This window comes from Pteropus medius, unplaced genomic scaffold (genome assembly GCF_902729225.1).
Source record: "Pteropus medius unplaced genomic scaffold, Ma_sr-lr_union100, whole genome shotgun sequence".
NCBI lineage: Eukaryota > Metazoa > Chordata > Mammalia > Chiroptera > Pteropodidae > Pteropus > Pteropus medius.
In genome coordinates this window covers 7,715,667-7,738,337 of record NW_024347791.1, presented here as the reverse complement: position 1 = coordinate 7,738,337, position 22,671 = coordinate 7,715,667, and the positions used below count along the sequence as shown (strand labels likewise).

Sequence of the window (22,671 nt, the reverse complement as noted above, 5' to 3'; positions counted from 1 at the left end):
ATGGAAGGTTGAAAGGAGAAACCCAAGCAGATAGGATGCAGGGTTTTTTGACATCATTGGTTTATTCCACTCACCTCCCATACTTTTCCCAATCAATAAAACAATCAACTAAAATATTTCTCTAGCAACAACTACATATCAGACCCATCCTAAGTGATTGGTTTTTTTCTGTCTCTTGAAAACCTTGCTCAGGAAGTTCCAGCTTTCTCCGTTTTTTTTTTTTTTTTTTTTAATGATCTTTTTGCTTACCTATTTTGGTGTGTTTTTCTTCACTCACACCTTCCCAAACAATACTGGAGGGCATTCCAGCCCAGTTTTTACTATCCTCCAGACTTCAGAACACTGAATAATTTTTTAAATCCAGCAACCCAGCCTCTAGCACAAGATGACCTTCCAGCTTTCCATGGTCCATATGCCTTCTTGGCCCATATTCTGGGGACATCTGTAACCACCTACTGCTGCTTGACTCAGTCTCTGTCTTCCATATTGTGTGTGGACCTCTTCCTGACTTATCTGCCTCTCATCCCGGGTGCTCATTTAAACCCCCAGGCAAACACTGAGGATGCCAACTAGCTAGAATCCTGAATGCTTTCCCCATCCCCTTTCTGTGGAAAAAGTGCCTATCCCTAGGAGATTTGCATTATTTATTCCCAGAAACATGTGCATACCTGACATTTCAAATTGCTCCTCCCAGATTCAGACAACATAGCTCTGCTTTCTCCAAGTCAACCTCTGTGCCAAGCCCTTTAAATATTATGTCTCATCTGATATACAAAACAGCTCATTAATTATTATTATTATTGTCTTCAAATTATAGATGAAAGAGTTGGATGAAATGAGGTAAGGTCACTCTCCCAAGGTCATGTAGCTATAGATGATAAAGCAGGGATTCTAAGCCAAGTTCGTTTGCCTTCAGAGTCTGTATTCTCAACTTCCACACTAGGTGGCTGAGGAATTATCTTTAATCATCATTCTAACGAAGGGGGAAAAAAAACTTACATTGTAGTTTTCAAAGAGATTTTACTGAACCATCTCATTTAGATCCTCACAACAGCCCTGGGATAGGGAGAGGGAACCAAGGCTGAGAAAGAAGGTTGGGGTTAGTCTTGCCTGTTGAGTCTTCCAGGGATCTGACTCTGAAGTGGGACTTAGTGTTTAGATATTTCCTAGGGACTGGCTTGCAAATCAACACTCAAGGAAAGGAGAAAAGGGAAGTAGGGGTGGGCAGGTACAGAAGGAAAGCTTGGTGTAAACTCAACTGTAGCCTCAGCCAAGGCTGAGGACTCTGCAGTAGTATGGCCTTGAGTAAGGGTGAGGAAACTGGGCCTAATTACCTCACAGCGATTGGTCACTGGATGTGGACTGTCCCCAGAAGGTCTCCTGACATAGTGCCAGGCAGTTCTTTGCTGCTGCTGCTCCTGCAGTCCCTGGCAGCTGAGGGGAATCTGGGTGGTGCATTGCATTTTTCCCCACAACTGCCAACTGTGGGGGAAAAGGGTACAATCAGAGCAAGAATCTGGTCCTCACACACCTACTTAAACACCCTTGTCCATACACCCTTCAAGATATACTGTAACATTGCTTTCCAAACATTAACAATTCTTTGTTGATTCTGAAGCTAAGTCTGAATCCAATCATTTGTATTAACCATCTTGATACTTATAGCTGCCTACATGAGTACGTGTAGATGTTGGTGAGTGTGTAGGCAGGAGTTATGGTGACAGTGAATGGCATAATAAAACTGGAAAAGTGGAACCTGTGCCACAGTATTCCATCTATTATAAGAGGAGAATAAACTTCCATGAATTAGAAATAATTGCGAGGCATTGGTGAATTATTTGGTGTCCTTGAAAATTCACATAGGAAGAGTAGGATTTTGAATTATTTGGGAATACAACAATATCTGATGCATGAATATAATTGGTTTTGGCTTTGAGTTTGTTAGGAATTATATATTTACTAGATTTCTCTAATCAAAGTTGTCTTTAAAGCAACTTGCTTTTTTGGTCCAAAAGTCATAATATGGGAAGTATCCATTTTCATTTACTTTCACGTAGCGTAGCTTGTCAGATTTTCTCCTTGATGGTTTTAATCAAATCATCTGTGATTTAAAGCCCCATAGTACTTCGAATTTCCAATATTCTTTATATTATCTGTACTATTTCTGCTCATTCTTATCTTGTTTTCTTAGTAGAAATCTATAAGAAACTCAATTCAAAAAGACTTCTTTCTAAAGATTTTTCTCAGAGAATTCGAGTGATTTGGATGAGAGATGTTGACGGTGGTGGTGATATTGTTTTGGTGGTGGGATGTCAGGGGTGGGGTATTTTAGGGGTAAGGTAATGTTGAGTGATGTCCTTGGTGGGTGATGTTGTTATTGGTTGTGGTGAGGAAGGAGTGATATTGTTGTTGGCGGTGGTGATGGTGGTGAGGAGTTCTCATATTGAGAAAGTCATACTATAAAACATCTGTCAAAAAGGAGCTGAATATGAATTAGACATATTTGTTTCCTGTCCTGCTCTTCCAAAACCGCAGATAAAATGGAGATGAACAACACTGGAAAAAATCTTTTTCTGAGATGCTCACTGAAAACTCTTTCCCAGAAAACTACATATTCTCCAGAAGAAAGTAAGTCAGGAAAGAGATTTTCCGGCACTTCCTGAGAAACCAAGGTCATCACTCTTTCTATCATCTCGATTTTACTTTTGGCTGATGCCACAGCGCACCTCTTGAGATGATCATACTGTCTCCTTCCTCTGACCCTTATGAACAAGTCACTCTCCTCTTTGACTTTTCTCACCTCTTGCCTCTCTCTTGCATCAACCTATCCTCTGCCATATTTTTTAAATTTTATCCTTCAAGATTCAGCTTGAATTTAAACTCTTCTATGGGGCTAATCCTCTACCTTCATAGAATTCTTATTTCTCTTACCATCAGTACCACATAGTTTAGCACAATTGTGTATTTGTATTGTTCTTAGATGGTGCTGTCTGAGTTCATCTGTTCTCCCCAGATAGATTTCCAGCTGTACAAGAACAGTGCTCTTGTCTTATATTTTCTTTGTATTTCCCAGAGGGTCCAGCACTCAGTAGATAGTTAACCGAATGCCATACTTTATTGAAAAACACAAAGAAAGAACACCAAAGTGAAACAAGCACTCTAGTCCTGGCTCTGCCCTGAATCCATCTTATGACCTTGGGTCTTTATTTCACCTCCCTGGGCCTTAGTTTCTTCATCAATAAAGTACTTTAGTGAACTAGATGATGATGAAGTAAAGGAGGAGGAGGAGGAAGAGGAAGAAGGAGGGAGAAGAAGAGAAGGAGGAAGAAGAGGAAGAGGAAGAAGAAGAGGAAGAAGGAAGAGGAAGAAGAGGAAGAGGAAGAAGAAGAGAGGAAGAAGAAGAAGAGGAAGAAGAAGGAGGGAGGAGGAGGAAGAAAAAGAGGAAGAAGGAGGAGGAGGAGGAGGAGGAGGAGGAGAGGAGGAAGAAGAAGAAAGAAGCGAAAAGTGAAAAGAAGTTAAAGAAGAAGAAGAAGAAGAAGAGAGGAGGAGGAGGAGGAGAGGAGGAGGAGTGAGTAGGAGGAGGAGGAGGAGGAGAGGAGGAGAAGAAGAAGAAGAAGAAGAAGAAGAAGAAGAAGAAGAAGAAGAAGAAGAAGAAGAAGAAGAAGAAGAAATTCAGCTCTGTTTTCCAGGCATATGGATAACATAAATTTCTTTCATGTTATCAAACAATATTATTCTGTTAATTTCAAATACAGCTTTTGAATTCACCATTTATTATTCTAGGTTAAAAAGTAACTTTAGATTTCCTTGTTCTGGATGTTCCAGATAGTAGCTTAAACGTCCCTGGAATCATGCCCATTCTTCTTCTACACTCATAGAAATGATAGATGACAGTGTTTAAAAATATTAATAAATATATAGCTGAACTCAAAAACAAAAGCAAAAAAATGAGAGTTCCATTGACCAAAAAATTATGATTTGTATGTCTCTCTTGAGAGAAGGAAAAGTTGACATACAGAAAACTCAGAAGTGAATATGGGCTGAATTTGAGGCTCAGAGAAGGCTAGAAATGGAGCTGGGCCATGCTGGAGAGGCTCAGGTGCTAAATTGTTGAAGTTTTATTCGAAATTGTCTAATTTTTTAAAGATACAATAGTGTCATATGTATTATGTGTAATTTAACACAAAATGTAAATATAGGGGAAAAAGTTCTGGAAGCAAATATGTCCAAAATGTTTTGTGATGATAGAATTATGAAAAATAGCTATGTTTTTTCTTTGTCCATTTCTGTACTTTTTAAGTTAAAACACAAATAACTACCACTCCATCTCTTCATCTCATTGCTCTACAGATCTGTCTTCACATCCTGCAATAATTGCCAAAACACATACAACCTGAGCTGTCAGCCCAACCTCCATGTGGCTAAAAGACTAAAATCAGGGCCCGATAAGGTGAATCCAAACCAGAATGGGTGGCCTCTTCCAGTTGTCAATGGAGTCATCCTTGCGAAGATCAGGGGGGACCTTGTTTATGGTTTATGGCTCCTCTGTCCATTCCCCCATGGTATTCTTATATAACAATACAAACATTTTATCATTAAAAGCTAAAAACCCATTGGCTTCTGTTTTTGAGTCACTTCATTGTTTTGATGTCCTGTGGCAAAGAGTGATGAATGGGAGCCAGGCTGACTTAATCTAGTCTAAATATTCAGACCCAGAGAAGAGAATCCTCTGCAGCAGAATGCCAACCTCCATCTTTTAATTGCCTCGGCTCCTGATAGATTGGCTCTTACCCCCTTTGAATTCCTTTGTTGCGGAGGAGTTAAAATTCATGAGCGTCCCATGCCTGGGAAAATTTACTCCAGTGCTGCGATTTTTCCGAGCCAAGCTGGCCAACATCGCAAAGAGTCGGAGGTCTGTCAGGCCATCTGTTACATAATAGTCAACAATCTCGAAAATCTAGGGACACAGGGATGGGGAAAGCGAAGATGATGAGGCATTTAAACAGAACAGATTGCTGCCTTACTTACAGAGAAAAAAAAGAGAGAGAGATAATATGCTTTGATTGAAGCAGAGAGAAGCTTTATTAGCATAGGGAACAAAACAAACTTAAAAAAATGGCACCAATAAAGCTGACAGTCTAAAGAGGCTTGGTGACAGACCCCACGTTGAATTGGAGGTCACAGGGGCCCCAAATGTGATAGGGAGACACGCACACACAAACAACACACAATGTATGCACTCACACACAGACGCGAACACATCAGTGACATATGAGAGAAGCCAATTGCTGTTGGATTCAAACGCTAAATACAAGCCTATACTTGAATTTCAAAAGCTTACAAGGCCTGGGAAAGGCACCGTGCCTTAACCACCTTCTAAGCAAACCACCTTTATTATGGGGAGAGAAGAGTGAGGGCCTCCTTTGACTATTTCTATAAAGCACAGGCTTCACATTTGGCTGCTACTAGACTCTTAAGTTTCCCATGTAGCTGCCTATAAACATTATAATCTTTTCCAGATACAAGTCAATTTTTAGCAGTGACCTATAGCATTAGATCTGAGAAATACCATTTCTAAAGCAGAGAAATGAAACTAAAGGTAACAAAGAGTAGGGGGGAAAAGGGATGAGGACAATTGGGGAAAGAGAAGAAGTAACAAAATAAGATAAGGAAGTCTGGAAAAGGCATAATGTCAGTAGAGAGCCTCCAAAATAAAGTATGTTTAAAACCAGCTAATTGGCAAACAAAAATTGAACTCTAGTTAATGGTGTGTAGGCTGAAATGTTTGGAAAGAAGTCTATTAATGTTTGCAACTTATGATGAAATGCATCTAAAAATAAAATGGATTGGTGGATAGATGGATCACATTATAATAGAACAAGTATTGATAAATGTTAAGTATAGATTCTGGGCTATGGATATATGGGCATGCACTGTACAATTCTTTCAATTTGCCTGTATTTTGAAAACATCCACAATAAAATGTTGGGAAAAAATAAATGAACATTGAGACTCCAAAAATTAAAATAGAATAAACACTAAAATAAAAATCCTAGAAATTTAAAGATATATATAATCAACTCTTCAATTTCCATTTTTCTTTAACCTGACATTGTTTTCAATGTAACTTGAAGTTTTAAAAAAAATGTATTAAAGACTGTGATTACAAAGTTTGAATGACTAGTTTTGCTGCTGTTGTTATCTTGTTATTGTTCTCAGTAAAATAAAATGAATGGGATTTGTAGAAGTCATAATTTGGTACAAAAAAGATTTTACTGTCACTTTCTCACAAACGGACTCTCTTTGAAATAAACAATATGAATTCTTAATTCCTCCTCACTGGCTCCTTCTCCTGACATAATTATTTAAAAACAGACAAACAAACTCAGTTTAATACCTCTGATATTTTCAGAGTACTAATTTGGAATGATTTTGGCAAATTTTACCCCAGTTAAGATCATTGTATCTGGTTTATTTTTCTTGCAAGCCTTCACTGGATCGAAATAACTAAACTTGTTAGGTGTATTTTTCATGGAGAAACTAGCCCTAAATTTAAGATTCTTGTATATCAAAGAGAGAGAGAAAGAGAAAACTTTTATTTCTAAAAGTTCCATTTGCCCATCTCTTTGAACTACACTATGAAATGAAGGTTTTGATTTAGTAATGGGAGAAATCAGAAAAGAAAGGGAATTCAGAGGATAGAAAGACCTTCAAGTGCATTCGTCTGTGTGTCTCAGAAAAGGCTTAATCTGCACACTCAGAGCATTTTACGCCTAACTCAATATGAGCAGCAAACCACCTTTTCAGTAATAACTAATAGTAAGAAATAGAAATATATATATATATATTTTAACCAAGTGCACTTAGTCAAATTTTGAAGCACAAGGCATTAGAATTTCAAATGAAAACATAAGCGATTGCATTTAATATACAAAACCGCCTTGTTGGGTAACCTCCCAGCTCAGGATATAAAAATGCAAAAGGGGGCAAGGTTAGAGGCTTGGGTTGGTTCAAGAATATCTGCCTGCAAGCAGCACATTTTACACTGGAACGTGACAGGAGACAAGGTTATTGTCTGCAAGTTTTCGCCCAAGGGGATACAAAAGAGGAAAAAAAAAATGTGAAAGTATTTGAGCAAATAGTTGACACTGTGGGGTGTCCTCTTTTCCAAGCCAGCAACCAATGCCTTGACCCATGAAAAGAGACATTGGTAGTTCAATGCTCACCAAATGGTGGGTTTGGAATTCAGTATTAGAAAATAGCTGGGTAGAAATAAATGCAAGTTATAAGCGCAAAACAAGGAGGAGCGTCTGAAGGAGGCTGAACTCCCTGACGGTTATGCTTCCTGGCATTCCCAGCTTCTGATGCTGCTTTCTCCTTGCCAGAGTCACATCCCAGTCTTGAGATATCAGTGGGGTACCACATGAGACACCAAGAACCCAGGACAACTGCTCTTTGATGAGTGGCAGAATCTTGCACCCAGTTGCTGATTGTTTCTGCATACTTGTAGACTTGCAAAATCCCACCCAGTTTACACGACAGGAGTGAATATTCGTCTTATACTTTGTAACAAGTACCTCCAAAGGCTTGTGTTTCCAAATGGTGTCTACAAAGCCTTCCTCTAATAGGAGGAATTGTCTTTGAAGGATTCATCAGGTGAAATAACAGAAATGTGTGGGGAAATTTTATTGTAATTTATCCTCAAAAACACAAACAAACCAAATACTTGTTAAGACTCAGACTGCTTTAAGCATGAATCTCAGCTCTGTTATTTTCTACTTGTGAATATTAAGCTAGATTTTTATATCTCTAGTCTCAGCTTTCTAGTCTATAAAATGGGGAGAATAATAACAATACTACTAATCATTAACATTATTATATTATCACAGGGTTATTGTGAGGATCAAATGAGTTAATACCATACTGCCTCACCGTTAAGTGCGTAATACCTTCTTAATAACTTAATTACTGCTTTGTTCATCATTATTACTATCTTCTAGGTAGAAAGAAAATATAAATTTGAGTAATACATATTTATTGGGAAACTCCTGGCTAAAGAGTCTCAGGTATGTATTTTTGGACCTTGGCTTGAAATGCTTTTCAGTACATTTTGGCTTCATCCTTGTTCACAGGGGAAAAAAAAACTTGGAGGAAGAAGAGAAGAATAAATCTAAAAGAGTGTACTTGTAGGCAATGCAAAGTCTTTTATCTCTGCAGAGATTTGTGGCTATTTGCAGTTACCTTAGCAAGACTGAGGAAAGTCCCATGGTATTTTTCCATTTTTTTAGCCATATTTGAAGTAAAGAAGGTTAAGTCCCTTAACAAAAAATGAGAAACAGAGGCAGGCAGAGAGTAGTCTTCTGATTTTGCAGTGGCCTAGGCGGAGTAGTTGGCATCAGTTTTCATCACAGCAAGGCGAAGAGAAAAGCCTTCCACATGGATTTATTACGTTTGTGGGTTGAGCTTTAACATAACATTCCTCGTGATGCTAATAAGAAGCTTTCTGGGTGTGACATGATTTTGAGGGTGGAGAAAAATTTACTTAGCATTCACAACTTCATAAAAAGAAATCACATTGTCCATTTATATGTAGTCGGGGCTCTTAGTTGCAGGCAACAGAAACTGACTTGGACAACTTAAGCAGAAGGGAATATTTTGAAAGGACTGCTTAGAAGGAACAGATTTAGAACGAGAAAGAACCATGGGGATTCTGGGGGAATAAACTGTAAAAAGCACACCTTTGCTGCTTAAGATGCATGACTGACATCTCCATATAATTCTGTCCTTTCCTCAAGATTCACAATCCTAGGAGAGCATATCTAATTGGCTGAGGCTGATCATGTGACCCACTCCTTGTCTTGGGGCTGTGTTCTCATCAGCTCCAACACCAGGAGTAGGCACTGTTTTTTCCCATGACTACACCCAAGAGAAAATTATCTAGAAAAGCAATCAGGATGCTATGAGGATTGGATATTGGACAGCCAGAAAAGTCATTTCAACACTGTATTTTTCTAAACACTCCAAAAAAGTTATAGTTAAACTTTCTTATTTCTAATCATGGTTATTAATTACCTTTCACACATTTAAAAATAATTTCTATTTTTACTCCAAAAATGTATTTCTTAGAGTTCTGATTTTTCTAGTTCGAATTCAGTTAATTATGGATCTTTATTAGTCTCAAAGAGTCCTTGTGAGAAATAGTAGAGATGATCACAGTCCAGGCTTACCTCTATTGCTTTGAAAAGAATGCGCTGAATTCATATGTTTTTGTATATGAAATTGACTAACATAAAAATGGAATAATAACCAGCAGTGAGAGGGTGTAGTGAACCAGCCACTCTTATACATTGTTGATAAAAGATGAAATTGATGCAGCCCATCTGCATGCAGAACAGTTTGGCATTGTGCGTCAAAAGCTTTAAAAACGTCCACATCCTCTGACCTAATAATTTCATTTCTAGGAATTTAACTTAAAGAAAAAAATTAGCGTAAGTGCGAAGATATTTATTGCAACATTGTATAAAATTTTGAGAAATCAGAAACCATGAAAATATTCAATGAAAAATAGATTCGTTGATTAAACTGGGATATAACCATATAAGGAAATATTTTGCAGTCATTGAAAGATGTATGGAATTATTTGTTAACGTTTGAAGATATTTATGATATGTTGTTAAAAAAAGGTTACAAAAGAGTACGTGAAATATGGTGATATTTTGATTTAAAAAATGCAAATGCAGTTTGTGGGGGTAAATATATGTAAGTATATAGAAAGAGAAGGAAAAAGTCTGAAAAGTTGCACATCAAAATGCTTAATGATAATCTCGGGTGGTGGGATTATGGATGATTTTTACATTTTTCTTTATGTTTTCTGTGTGACTTTTTTGTTTTTATTTGCTGCATGTAATTGAAACATAATAAAAGTTACAGCCTAACATAAATGAGCATGCAGACGCAACACCAATGTCACAGATACTATTTCAGAAATATGCTTTGTATAAATTGTGCTTTTTAAGGGAAAGAAATACATCTGCACAAGTTGAAAACATTTTCACATGTTTATGAGACTGATTATAATTTTATTCATAATGTTTTTGTTCATATCATGAGGCTAGGAGTTTTTTTCAAAAATTACCTACTAGTACATAAATTGTGGTGTATGAGGAGAAGCTGTGCTTCATTTGATCTTGAGTAGAAGGAAGAAAGCTCCTGCATTTTGCCAAATAAACAGAAAGCCCACTAAAGTATCCAAAATTCTACAACCTAAATGTCATTCAGGCATTTAGATGTAATGTCAATAGATCAGTAGCAAGCAAAATGGCCCAGTCCCTTATTTCTAGAAGGACAAATTTGGTTCAAGGAATGTACTCATCTAGAGCATCTCAAGATGAATCTGTACACTCAATTTAAGACTTACTAGTCATGTCTGCTAATAAGGAGACCCACAAAGGATGCAGAAAAGCATTAACGTGTTCCCTGTGCTGTGGTCAAAATGAAATCTCAAAGGAGGAAAGCGGTTTGTCCTACTTCTTCTCCCTTTATCACAGCTTCTATCTTTCACTTTTCTAAACAATTATTTTCTAATTCAGATGCTTAATAAGAACCTTTAGGTCAATACGATGAAAGACATTTTGTGACATAAAGAACAAGCATTATGCCAAATTAAAGTTTAGGCCTTTGCTATGAATGAACCATTTTCTATATACAAATCCATGGCTATGACCCTGGGTGAAGCAGAGGTTAAAATTTTTTTTTTGGTTCTTTCTAATGAAATTTTCTCTCTCTCTCTCTCTTTTTTTTCCCCTGACAATTGTCCTTGTGTCTTGGAACTGAATGCGACCCACCGCGGCTGGTTCTCTCTCTTTCTGCATCGCACAATAGTAGGAATTACACAAAGTGTGCTCTGTAAGGCTGCAATCGTGCAAGGCTGGTGTTCACTTGGAGTGTTGGTACAGTACATGTCATTTTGTTTAGGACCCCGGCTCCCTTTTCTATCTTGGCTTCGAAAAACCTTTTTCAGCCATTACAAGAAAAAACAAAATGTCCAGCAAAATGGCGGGGAGGAAGAAGATGCAGAGAAAGTCTTTACCCAAGGTGCACGGACTAATGGCCAAAACAACCTAATTCTGTGGTCGAACTTTTCATAAAGTAGAAACCACAGGACAAAGCTTATGAGATACAATGGGAGAGATAAATGTTGGTGGCATCCCTTCCCTTTTTTGTCATACAAAAGAGAGCCATTAAATTTTAAAAGGACAAGCATGGATAGTAGAATTGTTATCTTTTTTCTGTGTATTATTGATGGGTTACAATAACATAGACAGATGGAAAAATGAATTTGCTTTATTCAATAAAAGCAAATAATGTAGGTTTGTGGAATTGGATCCTCGCAGTGGTAAACCCGACATGATCAGGTTTATGTGTGAGTCTGCAAGAAGTCCAATCTAATCATCAACAAAAATTAGGTTATTTTAGATTCTTGCACTTAACTGCCCTTGCTGATAAAGGTTGTAACTGTAGTTATCACTGTATGCCTATATCAAGAGCCCTTGAATATCATTTTAGTGTCACCAATCTCAGACCAAAGTAAGTTTTGCTTTAATCCAAGTCATTCTTATAGTTCTAATTATGTTTTAAAAGGTATAGTTTATAACATTGATTTGTTATGGTTTTGTTTGGCCCATACTGGATAGCAAGAACACCTATTTGGAAATTTTCTGCAAATCCCACTTTATTTACAGTTCAGTGCTTTTCCTTCCCCAAATTACTTCATAATTTACCAACCTCGTTGGAAATATTCAAGCATTTTTGAAGAGTGTGAATAGAGAGGGTTCTTTTTCTTTCTATGGTTAGATTTACATCATAAAGACCATTTTTGATTTCCTCCTTGAGGTCTATGTCTCATTCTTTGTGTCTATGGACCATGAACTGAGCAGATGCTAAATGAGGCTCACCTAGATACTGGGATTTGTTAGCAGATATAAATAATAGTGCTTTTTTTTTTTTTTTAAGAGATATCTTGGAGTAATTAAGAAATAAGTTGGCATTAGTTTCATATTATCTCAGTATTTCTTTAATTATCCCGTAATGTACATGGGAATAGATAACAGTTTCACTTTCCATGTGGGAAACCGAATACAGATTAAGTGTTATATAAAAAAAAATCACACTCTATCCTGCATCCTGGTTAAAAATTAGGGCTAGGAAAACCAGAACAAGCTCTCCAAGACATCTATGTAGCTAGAGAATTATTGTTCCTCGTTCCATTATCACTCAAGAAGGACTTTGTATATCATAGCATTTCCTGATACAGATTTATATGAAGACTACATGGCTGGGCAGTGAGAATAGTTGGTGTATAATCCCTGTTCTCACTTAACCTGAAAAACAAGTTTCCTTTGTAGTGGGTCAGGGAGCCCCAGTTCTTCACTACCTGCTACCTAAATGTTTACTTGTCTTCAAAAATTCATTTTGAGGTCCAGCTGAAGAAAAACCATTCTCAAAGATTGGACTGAAATTGCATCTTCCTTTCACTGATTTTTAAAGGAAAACTCTTGCTTAGAATTTTTTTCTGTAAGTAGAACAACTGAAATTTCCGTTCTAAATTTCAATCCAAAAAAATAGTGATTCTTAAACTGTTCTCCCACAGAACACTGTATGATAAAGGTTAGCTCTAGGGGTTCCACCATTAAAAATCATATATTTAGGGTTGCTGGTTTAGCAAATAAAAATGCAGTATACCTAGTTAAATTTAAATTTCAGATAAAAATGATTTTTTTGTAGTATAAAGAAATGTAAGTATGTCCCTTTGCCTTCTGAAAATATTCAGGAACTAATCTAGTCATGAAATTTAGATTTATTTTTATTTACTCTTTGTGATCTAAGTTCCTTTAGCAAAAAATAATTTTTAAAGCTGAGATTAATAAATCTGGGTATGTATATTTTGTCTCATAAGTATATCAATAAAATATTGCACACAACTTTTGTAAAGTAGCTGTCCTTATAGAATTAATTATTTTTGCACCTATATTAAAAATGTCAAGTTATCTCAAATCTAAGGAATTTATAGAAGTAAATCTTAGGGGACGAAATGTTAAATGAAAGTTTTTATGAACATATATGCTCCTAAAATTTAAGATAATAGCATAATTTAATTAATCTCTGTCACTGAGACTTTGAAATTTTTTTTCTCATTTAATCATTTAGTAGAGATTATTGAGCACCTGTTCTATGTCAGGCACTGGTTACATAAAGATAAATGAGGTAACATCCCCTCCTTCAAGAATCTCACAGTCGAAGAGACCAAAGAAGACACAGTTAAATTCAAGAAAGTGTCGTAGTTGCTAAAATACCTCAGAAATATCACCCGCAAATGTGTTACTTCTGCTAAAAATTCATGTTCCAGAAAACCAAAGTGCTTCTAAAACCAAGCAACTGGATAAAGCATTTTTAAAGTTAGCTTTTATTGAGTGTTTATTGTGGGCTAGCTGCTACGCTAATTTAGGTTAATCTAAGGAAATCAAGGCCAGCAAGACAGAATCACTTGCCCAAGTACATGCATCTTCTGAAAGGCAGCCCAACCAATGCCTGCTACAAATCAAAGAAGTCAGGATACAGGATTAAGTCAAAGTGACTCACTATTTTTGTTTCTTCATGGCAGGTTCCCAGAGAGATCACCGATAGCAAAGAACCTATTTCCAATGCAAAGTGCTGGAATAGTCAGTATATTATTGAACCAATACCTGATTGTATCTTAATTTTTCTCTTCTGGATTGACCCATTATTTTTTTCCATCATCACCACTTTGCTCCATATAATCATCATAAATTACAGCCTAGAAGTCTTAACTTGTATATATAGATTTCCTCAGCATCAGTTAAATCACCTGAAGAGAGGCTTTCAAAGTGATTAATACTGGCAGACACCCAGATGGCTCCACCAGAGAATTAATTCAAAATTTAAGAATGAAACAATACCAATTCTTCACAAAACTCTTTCAGAGAATATAAAAAGACAGAATACTTCCTAACACATTAGGAGGCCAGAATAACCTCAATGCTATAAGCCTACAAGATTATTTCAAGAAACAAAAATTACTGATCAATACCTCTCATAAAAATGGATGTAAAACTAATAAAACATATTAAGTTGAACTATATAAAATGACATTTATAGGTCAAATATGGTCAAATGCCAGCCATTTCATATGGTTCAAACTAACATTAGCAAATTATTAGTCATCTTGACAGATGCAGATAAAGCATTTGATAAAATTTAACACCCATTCATGATAACGACTCTTAGAAGACTAGGTATGGAATAATTACTTAATAAAGAATATTGTGGTAGGCAGAAGTCTAAGATGATTCCTCAAATTATTGTCCAATAGTATATATTCTATGTACAATTCTCTCTTTGAATGTGAGCAGAACCTGTAAATATAATGGGATATCACTCCCATGATTGTTATTAATTAGTTGATGTCAAGTTAATCAAAAGGCAGGTCATTGAAGTGGGCTTGACTTAATCAGGTGAGCCATTAAAAGGGACTGGAACCTCCCCCAAATCAGAGAGATTTGTTGTAAAGGAGATTCTCTATTGCTGGCTTTGAAGATGGTGGAAGGCAAATGGCAAGAACTTGAGTGCAGCCATTACGAGCTTAGAGAAACCCCCAGATGAAAGCCAGGAAGGAAAACAAAACAAAACAAAACATGGACCTCAATCTTACAATCACAAGGAACTGAATCCAGCCAGTGAAAGATCTTAGAAGAGGAACTAAAGCTCCAGATAGAAACTCAGCCTTCTGATACTCTGAATAGAAAATCCAGCTGAACTCTCGCAAGACATCTGACTTACAAAACTGTGAGATAATAAATTTCTGTTGCATTAAGTTGCTAAATTTGTGGTCATTTGTTATACAGCAATAGAAAATCAACTCAAATATGTATTCTAAAAATCCATGGGAACTATCATACTCAAAACAAATTCTGAAAACTTGCCTTTGAGATCAGGAATGCTCACTTTTATCATTTCTATTCAATATTGTATTGGCTATCCTAACAAATGTAATAAACAAAAAGAAATAAAAACCATTAAGATTGAAAAAGAATGGCCAAAATCAGCCTTGTTCACAAATTACGTGATTGTGCATCTGGAATATTCAAAAGAGCCTACAACATTTAGAATTGACAAATAAATGTAGCAAGGTTGCTGGACACAAGGAAGGTCAAAATACAATCATAATTTTATTTTTATACAATATGATAATTATATTTTGTGGCTAGTAATCAACAAAAAGTAGAAAAAAATTTTAAAATATTTACAGTAGCATCAAAATAATCACATATAAGAAATATAATAAAGATGTATAAGATTTTATACTAAAAGCTAAAAAAAAATATTAAGAGAAATCAAAGATCTAAATAACTGGAGAGATATACCATGTTCATGAGCTGGCTCAATATTGTGAAGATATCAAGTCCCTATAAATTAATCTCTTTCCTTCTTCTCCCTCTCCCTTTCTCTCTGCTATGTCAGAATGCAACAGGAAGAAGGCTGCTTGCAAATCAGGAAGGCTGCCCTCATCAGACATCGGATCTGCTAGTCCCTTGATCTTGGACTTCCCAGCCTACAGAATTGTGAGAAATAAATTTCTATTATTTATGCTACTCAATCTGCAGCAATTTGTTATAATAGCCTGAGGTGACTGAGACAAGCAGGTGTTTTTTTGTTTTTGTTTTTTTGATAAAATAAACAAGTTGTAGTTAAATTTGTTTATTTTTGCTTTTATTGCCTGTGCTTTTGGTGTTATTTGAAACAATCATTGCCAAGATCAACGACAAGGAGAATTTTTCCCTGTTTTCTTCTAAGAGTTTTACAGTTTCAGGTATTATAATTAAGTCTTTGATTTATTTCAAGTTGATTTTTTTTAATGGTGTAAGATATAGGTCTAATTTCATTCTTTTGCATGTGGAAATCCACTTTTCCCAACACCATTTATTAGACTATCCTTTCTCCATCGTGTATCCTTTACAACTTTGTTAAAGATTAGTTGACCACATATGCATAGGATTATTTCTGAGTTTTCTATTCTGGTCTATGTGGTCTATTGGTCTATGTGTCTGTTTTTATGCCACTATCATATTGTTTTGATTATCATAGCTTTGTAATACAGTTTGAAATTGGGATGTGTGATGCCTCCAACTTTGTTCTTTTTTCTTGAGTACTTTAGGATGTTTAGGGCCTTTTGTGGTTCCTTATGAAGGTTAAGATTGTTTTTTCTATTCCTTTAAAAAGTGCTATTGAAATTTTGATAGAGATTGCACTGAATCTGTAGATAATTTTGGGTAAGATGAACATTTTAACAATACTAATTCTTTTAATCCATGAACACAGGCTACCTTTCCATTTATTTGTGTCTCCTTAAATTTCTTTCATCAATGTCTTATAGTTTTCAGCATACAGATCTTTCACGTCCTTGGTTAAATTTATTCATAAGTATTTTATTCTTTTTGATACTATTGTAAATGAGAATGTTTCTTAATTTCTTTTTCCTATTTTGGCAGACTAAGGCTCTTTTATTGAATGATTGATCTATATAATTACCAAGGCCTGTATGTACAGGTAAGAGAGGTGGTGCTTTATTTCTTAGTCTCTTATTCCCTGGACAATCTCAATAATTTCCTTCTTCTTGGCCTGGAGCCACTCTTTACAGCACTTACATGCTTCCTTGGTCTTAGACCTATGGGCCTCAGCCTGGTCAACCAGAATTTTCTTGTGAGCCTTGTCTGCCTTCAGATTGTGGATGTGTTCGATGAGAATCCACTTGTTTTTGAACACGTTACCCTTCTTTTTCAGGGACAGGCTGTGATACATGTGGCAGTCAGTCTTCTGAGATTCACGGTATCTTCTGAGCAGTTGATGAAGAATTCTCATCCTCCTCATCCAGGTTACCTTCTTGGGCATTCAAGCATTGGCAGTACTCTTTTGCTTACCTATGCTCATATGCTTGCCCTTCCTGCAGGCCAAGATGTTTTTCCCACATCAAGCTTGGGAATGGACAGTCACAGGCTTCTAGATGATCAGCCCATCTTTGACTAGCTTCCAAATCTGCTGATGAGAGTTGGCCTTGCAATTTCTATCATTGGGGTCCAATTGGTATCACTGGGGTCCAATCAGACCTTCTTTTTGCCACAGCTCAGAACACTGGAGGCAAGCTTCTCTGTAGCCTAAGCGTGCTCATGGCTGCTGTTACAATGGCGAAAAGAAAGCCATAATTTCTTTTTCAGAGGGTTCATTGTTAGTGTATTAAAGCACAACTTATTTTGTATATTGATTTCGTATCTTACAACTTCATTGAAATCATTTATTAATTCTAACATATTTTTGGTGGAATATTTAGGGTTTTATATTGCCCTATTAAATTTAGGGTTTTGTCTAATAATATATAAAGTACTGTCATCTACAAACTGAGGAAATTTAATTTCTTTCTTTCCAATTTGGATGGCTTTAGCACAGAAAACAATCAACAAAATACAAAGGCAACCTATAGAATGGCAGAAAATGATTGTAGACATATATGCGATAAGGGGTTAATTCCAAAGTGTATAAGAACCCATATAAGTTAATAGCAAAGAGCAAAACAAATATTTTGATCGATTAAAGAATTAGTAAAAGGTCTGAGTAGACATTTAAAAAAAAAAAAGACTTATGAATGGCCAACAGGTATGTGAAAAGATGCCCGACATAACTAATCATTAAGGAAATGCAAGTCAAAACCACAATCACCTCATACCTTTTAGGTGGCTATTATCAAAAACATAAGAGATAACAAGTGTTGACAAGGATGTGGAGAAAAGGGAACCTTTGTTTACTGTTGGTGGAAATTTACATTGGTATTAGAGAAAATTTTATAACATTATAGAAAACCGTATGAAAGTTCCTCAAGAAATTAAAAATAGAACTACGATTGGATCCAGCAATCCTACTTTTGGGTACATATCCAAAGGGAATGAAATCAGTATCTCAAAGATATTGAAGTATCCCATATCTATTGAAGCATAATTCACAATAGCCAAGATATGGAAACAAGCTAAGTTTTAATTGACAGACAAATGGATACAGAAAATGAGATATATAATGGAATATTATTCAGCCACAAAGAGAAGAAGATCTTGCATTTATGACAATCTGGATGAATCTAGAGGACATTATACTAAGTGAAATAAACCAGACAGAGAAAGACAAATACTCTGAGATCTCACTTGGAATTTAAATGTGGAATTTAAAGAAGTTTAGTTCACAGAACCAGAGAGTTCAATAGTGGTTACCAGGGGCTGGGGATTGGGAGAAATGGGGAGATGTCGGTCAAAGGGTACAAAGTTTCAGTTATAAGGTGAATTAATTCTGGGGATCTAAATGTACAGCATAGTGAGTATAGTTAATACCATATTCTATATTAAAAAGTTGCTGAGAGTAAATCTTAAGTGTTTTCAACCATATGCCAAGAAATGGTAACTATGTGAGGCAATGGAAGGTTTAATTAACTTGATCGTAATAATCATTTCATGATGCATACATATATTAAATCATCATATTGTAGTCCCTATATATAATTTTTGTCAATTATATCTCAATAAAGCCAAGAAACAAAAATAAAAACAAAGCAAAACAATAAACAAGTTGTTTTAAAATTCATATGCAGAGTCAATGGTCCTAAAAGAGTCATGAAAAGGTAATTGTGGCACATCAGCGAGGGAAGGGGGGATAAATTTCTCAATAAATAGTACAGTGTCAGTTTAATATCACAATAGAAAAATGTATTTTAACTCCTACTTTACACTGTATACAAAATTAGATTGTAGATGAATTGTAGATTTAATTATAAAGAAGAAAACAATAAAGCATTTAAAGAAAAACTGATTGCAGGAGGACTTCTTCCTGATTTGGGTGTAGCAAAGTTTTTAAAAAATATAAGGCAAAACTATAAAAGGAAAACATTTGTTAAATTGAACTTTACTATAACTAAAAATTTATGTTCCTCGAAAAATACAAATAAGAGTTTTAAAAAACTCTGCAGAGAAGATATTTTCAATGTGTATATCCGACAGAGAACTCATATCCTGAATAGATTTTAAAAATCCACAAATCAATAAGAAAAAGAAATACTTCCCAATAGAAAAATAATTAAAACACTTGAACAAATACTTCACAAACGAGTATGCTCGAATGGCCAATAAACTTATGAAAAGATACTTAAATTCACTTGTCATCAGAGAAATTCAAATTAAAACTATCACACACCCATTAGAATGATTAAAATGAAAAAGACAAAAGACAAGGATATGGACAAGGATATGGAGCAACTGAAACTCTTGTGTACTAATGGCAGGAGTGTAAATTGGTACAACCATTTTGGAAAACTGTTTGGGAGTATTTATAATATCTGAATACATGCATATTCCATGACCCAGCATTTCCACTCCCAAGTGTATGCCTAATAGAAATTAAAACATATGTCTACCAAAAAACAAGCGCTAAAATATTTCACAGTATCACTATGTATAATGGTAAAAAAATGGAAATTCTCAAATCTCCATCAACAGTTGTAAGTAAATTGTGGTACATTCACACAACGGAATACTACACAATGGTGAGAATGAACAATCTGTGAGGACACACAAAAAATGTGGATGAATCTCAGAAAAAAATAATGTTGATAAAAGAAGCCAGATACATGAGGTCAGGCTACCTGATTCTTATTTACATGAAAAGTACAAAATAGGCAAAATTAGTTGATGCTGACAGATGTCAAGATGGTGACTACCCTTGTGGGAAGAAGTGACTGGAATGAGGCGTGAAGCTGAGGGAGAGGTCTTTGAAAGGTTGGTAGGTAATGTTCTATTTCTTAATGGAGGTGCTGATTACTCAGATGGGCTAAGTTTGTAAAAACTCATCAAGCTATGCAATTATATATGCATTTTTCTGTAAGAATATTTTACTTCGATAAAAAGTAAAATTAAAAAATTAGCAAACAAAAAAAGCAACACCTTGCAGGCTGTCCAGGTATCTACACTAATCATAATCAGCCTGGAGGGATGTTTTCAGCAAAAGGAGGAAGCTCATTCACACTGGGTGACAGGATCTCTAGTTTTAAATTCTATCAAAAGTTACTTGCAGAAATACAAAAAATATGAAAAAAAGTTTCAGCCTAATTAATAGTCAGACAAATGCAAATTAAGTGAAGAAATATCATTGTTACTTATCAAATTAGAACGTTTTTTTAAGGGAATAGTGAATACTAATAAGGGTGCTATGAAAGCGTGCTGATTTGTGAGTGAGGATACAAATTGATTTAGCCCCACTTGGGAAGCCCCACTTAGATATCTACATAGCAGGTATCTAAAAGTTATTTTTATTCTTTAAGGTAGTAATTCTTCTTCTGGGAATATAAACCAAAGAAATAATATAAGTTACAAGAAAAAGCCTATGACCAAAATTGTATATTAAGGCATTATTTATAATGGTGAAAGAGAGAAGATACATATTTGACAAAAAGATAACAATTAAGTAAACCCTGGCACTGCCATGTATTCAATAAAACATTAGATAATCATTAGATATAATATAGGACTTTGCAAATACAGAACCACGTTTGACTGGGTGAGTTTGGGAGGAGAGGTGGCAAGTATGTCTAAATGGCATGGGACCTCAAGCTGTAGTAAAACCTGGTTACAGATGTTGATTTTGGCCCACGACTATCCCTTCTAGATGAACCGCGAGGGCACTAATAACAAAGGCTGTTCAAATCACTCACAGTTAAAGAGAAATAATGAGCCGATTTTGTGAACTGGGATGGTGGGCTTAGCAGGAAAACAATGGGAGTGTATAAAAGCTGCTGCTCCTTGTCTGATGGCCTCTTCCTCTCTCAGAGAACCCAGTAGAATGCTCGGATTGTTCATGCACATTATTTCTGAAGAATTTACTAAGGCTATTCGCTAGTGGGTCACAATTTTATATATATATATATGCCTGTTTTGAAGAAAGTTGACCTTTGCAGTCTTCCATGTCTCGTGTTTATTTTTTCATTAATATAAAATAGATTTTTTCTAATTTATTATTAATGTTCGATAATACAGTAATCATTAATGAATATTATTAATATCAATAATTATATTAAGTACTATTATGATCGTGATTTTTATTACCTATTTGTTCAAGGACTAGGGTTTACTGCCTTTTAAGCAGGTCAAATCTGAAAAATCATTTCCAGATCAGTTTCCAGATCAGTTGGTATATTTCAAAGGCCAGGCCACAGTTTCTTTTGACGTTAAAACGCATAACTTGTTTAACTCAGACACAAAAACTTACCTAATGTATGCTTCTATTTATGTATCTGTAAAAACAGCCCCAACTAATCTCTAACGTTATAAGTCAGGGTGGCGATCGGCAGTGGCAGTGACTGGAAAGAACCATGAAGTGGGCAGGGTCTGTAGAGTGCTGAATTGTTCTTCTTCCTCAGTGTGGGTGCTGATTACAGGAATGACTTCTGATTGTAAAAGTTCGCTGAGCTGTCTGCTTCTAAGGGCACTTTTCTGCATAAACGTTACACTCCAACAAAAACTGAACTAGAGAGGTCATTTGTTCAAATCCTTGTCAATAAGTGATTTACATAAAAATTACTATCTATGCTAAATGGTATGGAAATTTAGAAATTGTAATGTTATAAAATTGTATTTTACTTATACCATAAACTTTTCCCTATTCATCACGGTATCAATTTTACTAAAAAAGGTTTGCTGGGTACCCACTAGATGATTAAGTACCCCCAAACCTTTACTGAGTACCAGCCCATATCCTCCCAAAGGCAGTCAGACTCATACCCAGCTAGTCTTGATAGCCCAGAGGATTTCCATGTCCGTGAGAAAATAGAGTTCTGGAACTCAAGTAAACTATGACTTGGATGAAGCTACCCAGATATGTCATCATAACCTGGGGGCTAAAAGTCAGATTGCCTCATTTTGTTCTGGGCACAGTGTCTGGGTTTGAACCCTGACTCCACCACTCATTAAACAATTACATCGCGGGACAATTTGCTGAACTTTAGTTTCCTCAGAAATAACAGGTAGCAACAATCCTCACTGAGCTGTTTGGGAGACCAAAATCCATACCCTGGGTGAAATGTTGAGCATAACATCTGGCACACCCGAGTGCTCAGTTTTTACTTGTCCTACTCCACTGGATCTCAGACTCAAAATGTGTGATGAATACTGTCCCTTCCCATGGTGGCGCAGGCTTCTCACTCTTGTCATTGCATGATTTTAACTCACGGGATTCCTTTTAAAGTCCCCCTCAAGTCTTGTAGAATGTCCTCATTTCTTATCTCACATCCCAAACTAGAAGAAAGATCTTAGGACCTCCAAATATTTAAGCATGGGAAAGACTAACTTGGGGAAGTGTCATTTTAAAGTTGTTCCAGGTAAACAGCCTTCCCACTAGCATGTTCCAGAGCAAGTTCTGCCCCACGTTGTTTCTATAAGGTTCTCATCAAGAAGAGCCTCCTCTGGTCAAACATATTTTTTAAAACACTGCTATCACCTCCCTCTCTTGGACATTCTCATGTGCCTCGACATAAGAAAGGCTTGAAAAGATCGCACAGTAAAGAAACCTACT

The 22,671-nt window shown here is 35.9% G+C and overlaps 1 long non-coding RNA gene and 1 pseudogene across 1 annotated transcript in view; both read right to left on the bottom strand.

The window, feature by feature from the left end:
* LOC120614953 (uncharacterized) overlaps positions 1 to 4,876 on the bottom strand; it is a 36,561-nt gene extending 31,685 nt beyond the window's left edge. Inside the window, exons 1-2 of the long non-coding RNA XR_005656153.1 lie at positions 4,792 to 4,876; positions 1,335 to 1,482 (exon numbers count right to left, since the gene is read on the bottom strand). This is a non-coding gene — a long non-coding RNA (uncharacterized LOC120614953). The remainder of the gene's footprint in view (positions 1 to 1,334; positions 1,483 to 4,791) is intronic.
* An 11,745-nt stretch (positions 4,877 to 16,621) lies between these two features.
* Positions 16,622 to 22,671, bottom strand: part of LOC120615132 (60S ribosomal protein L19-like) — a 36,065-nt pseudogene continuing 30,015 nt past the window's right edge.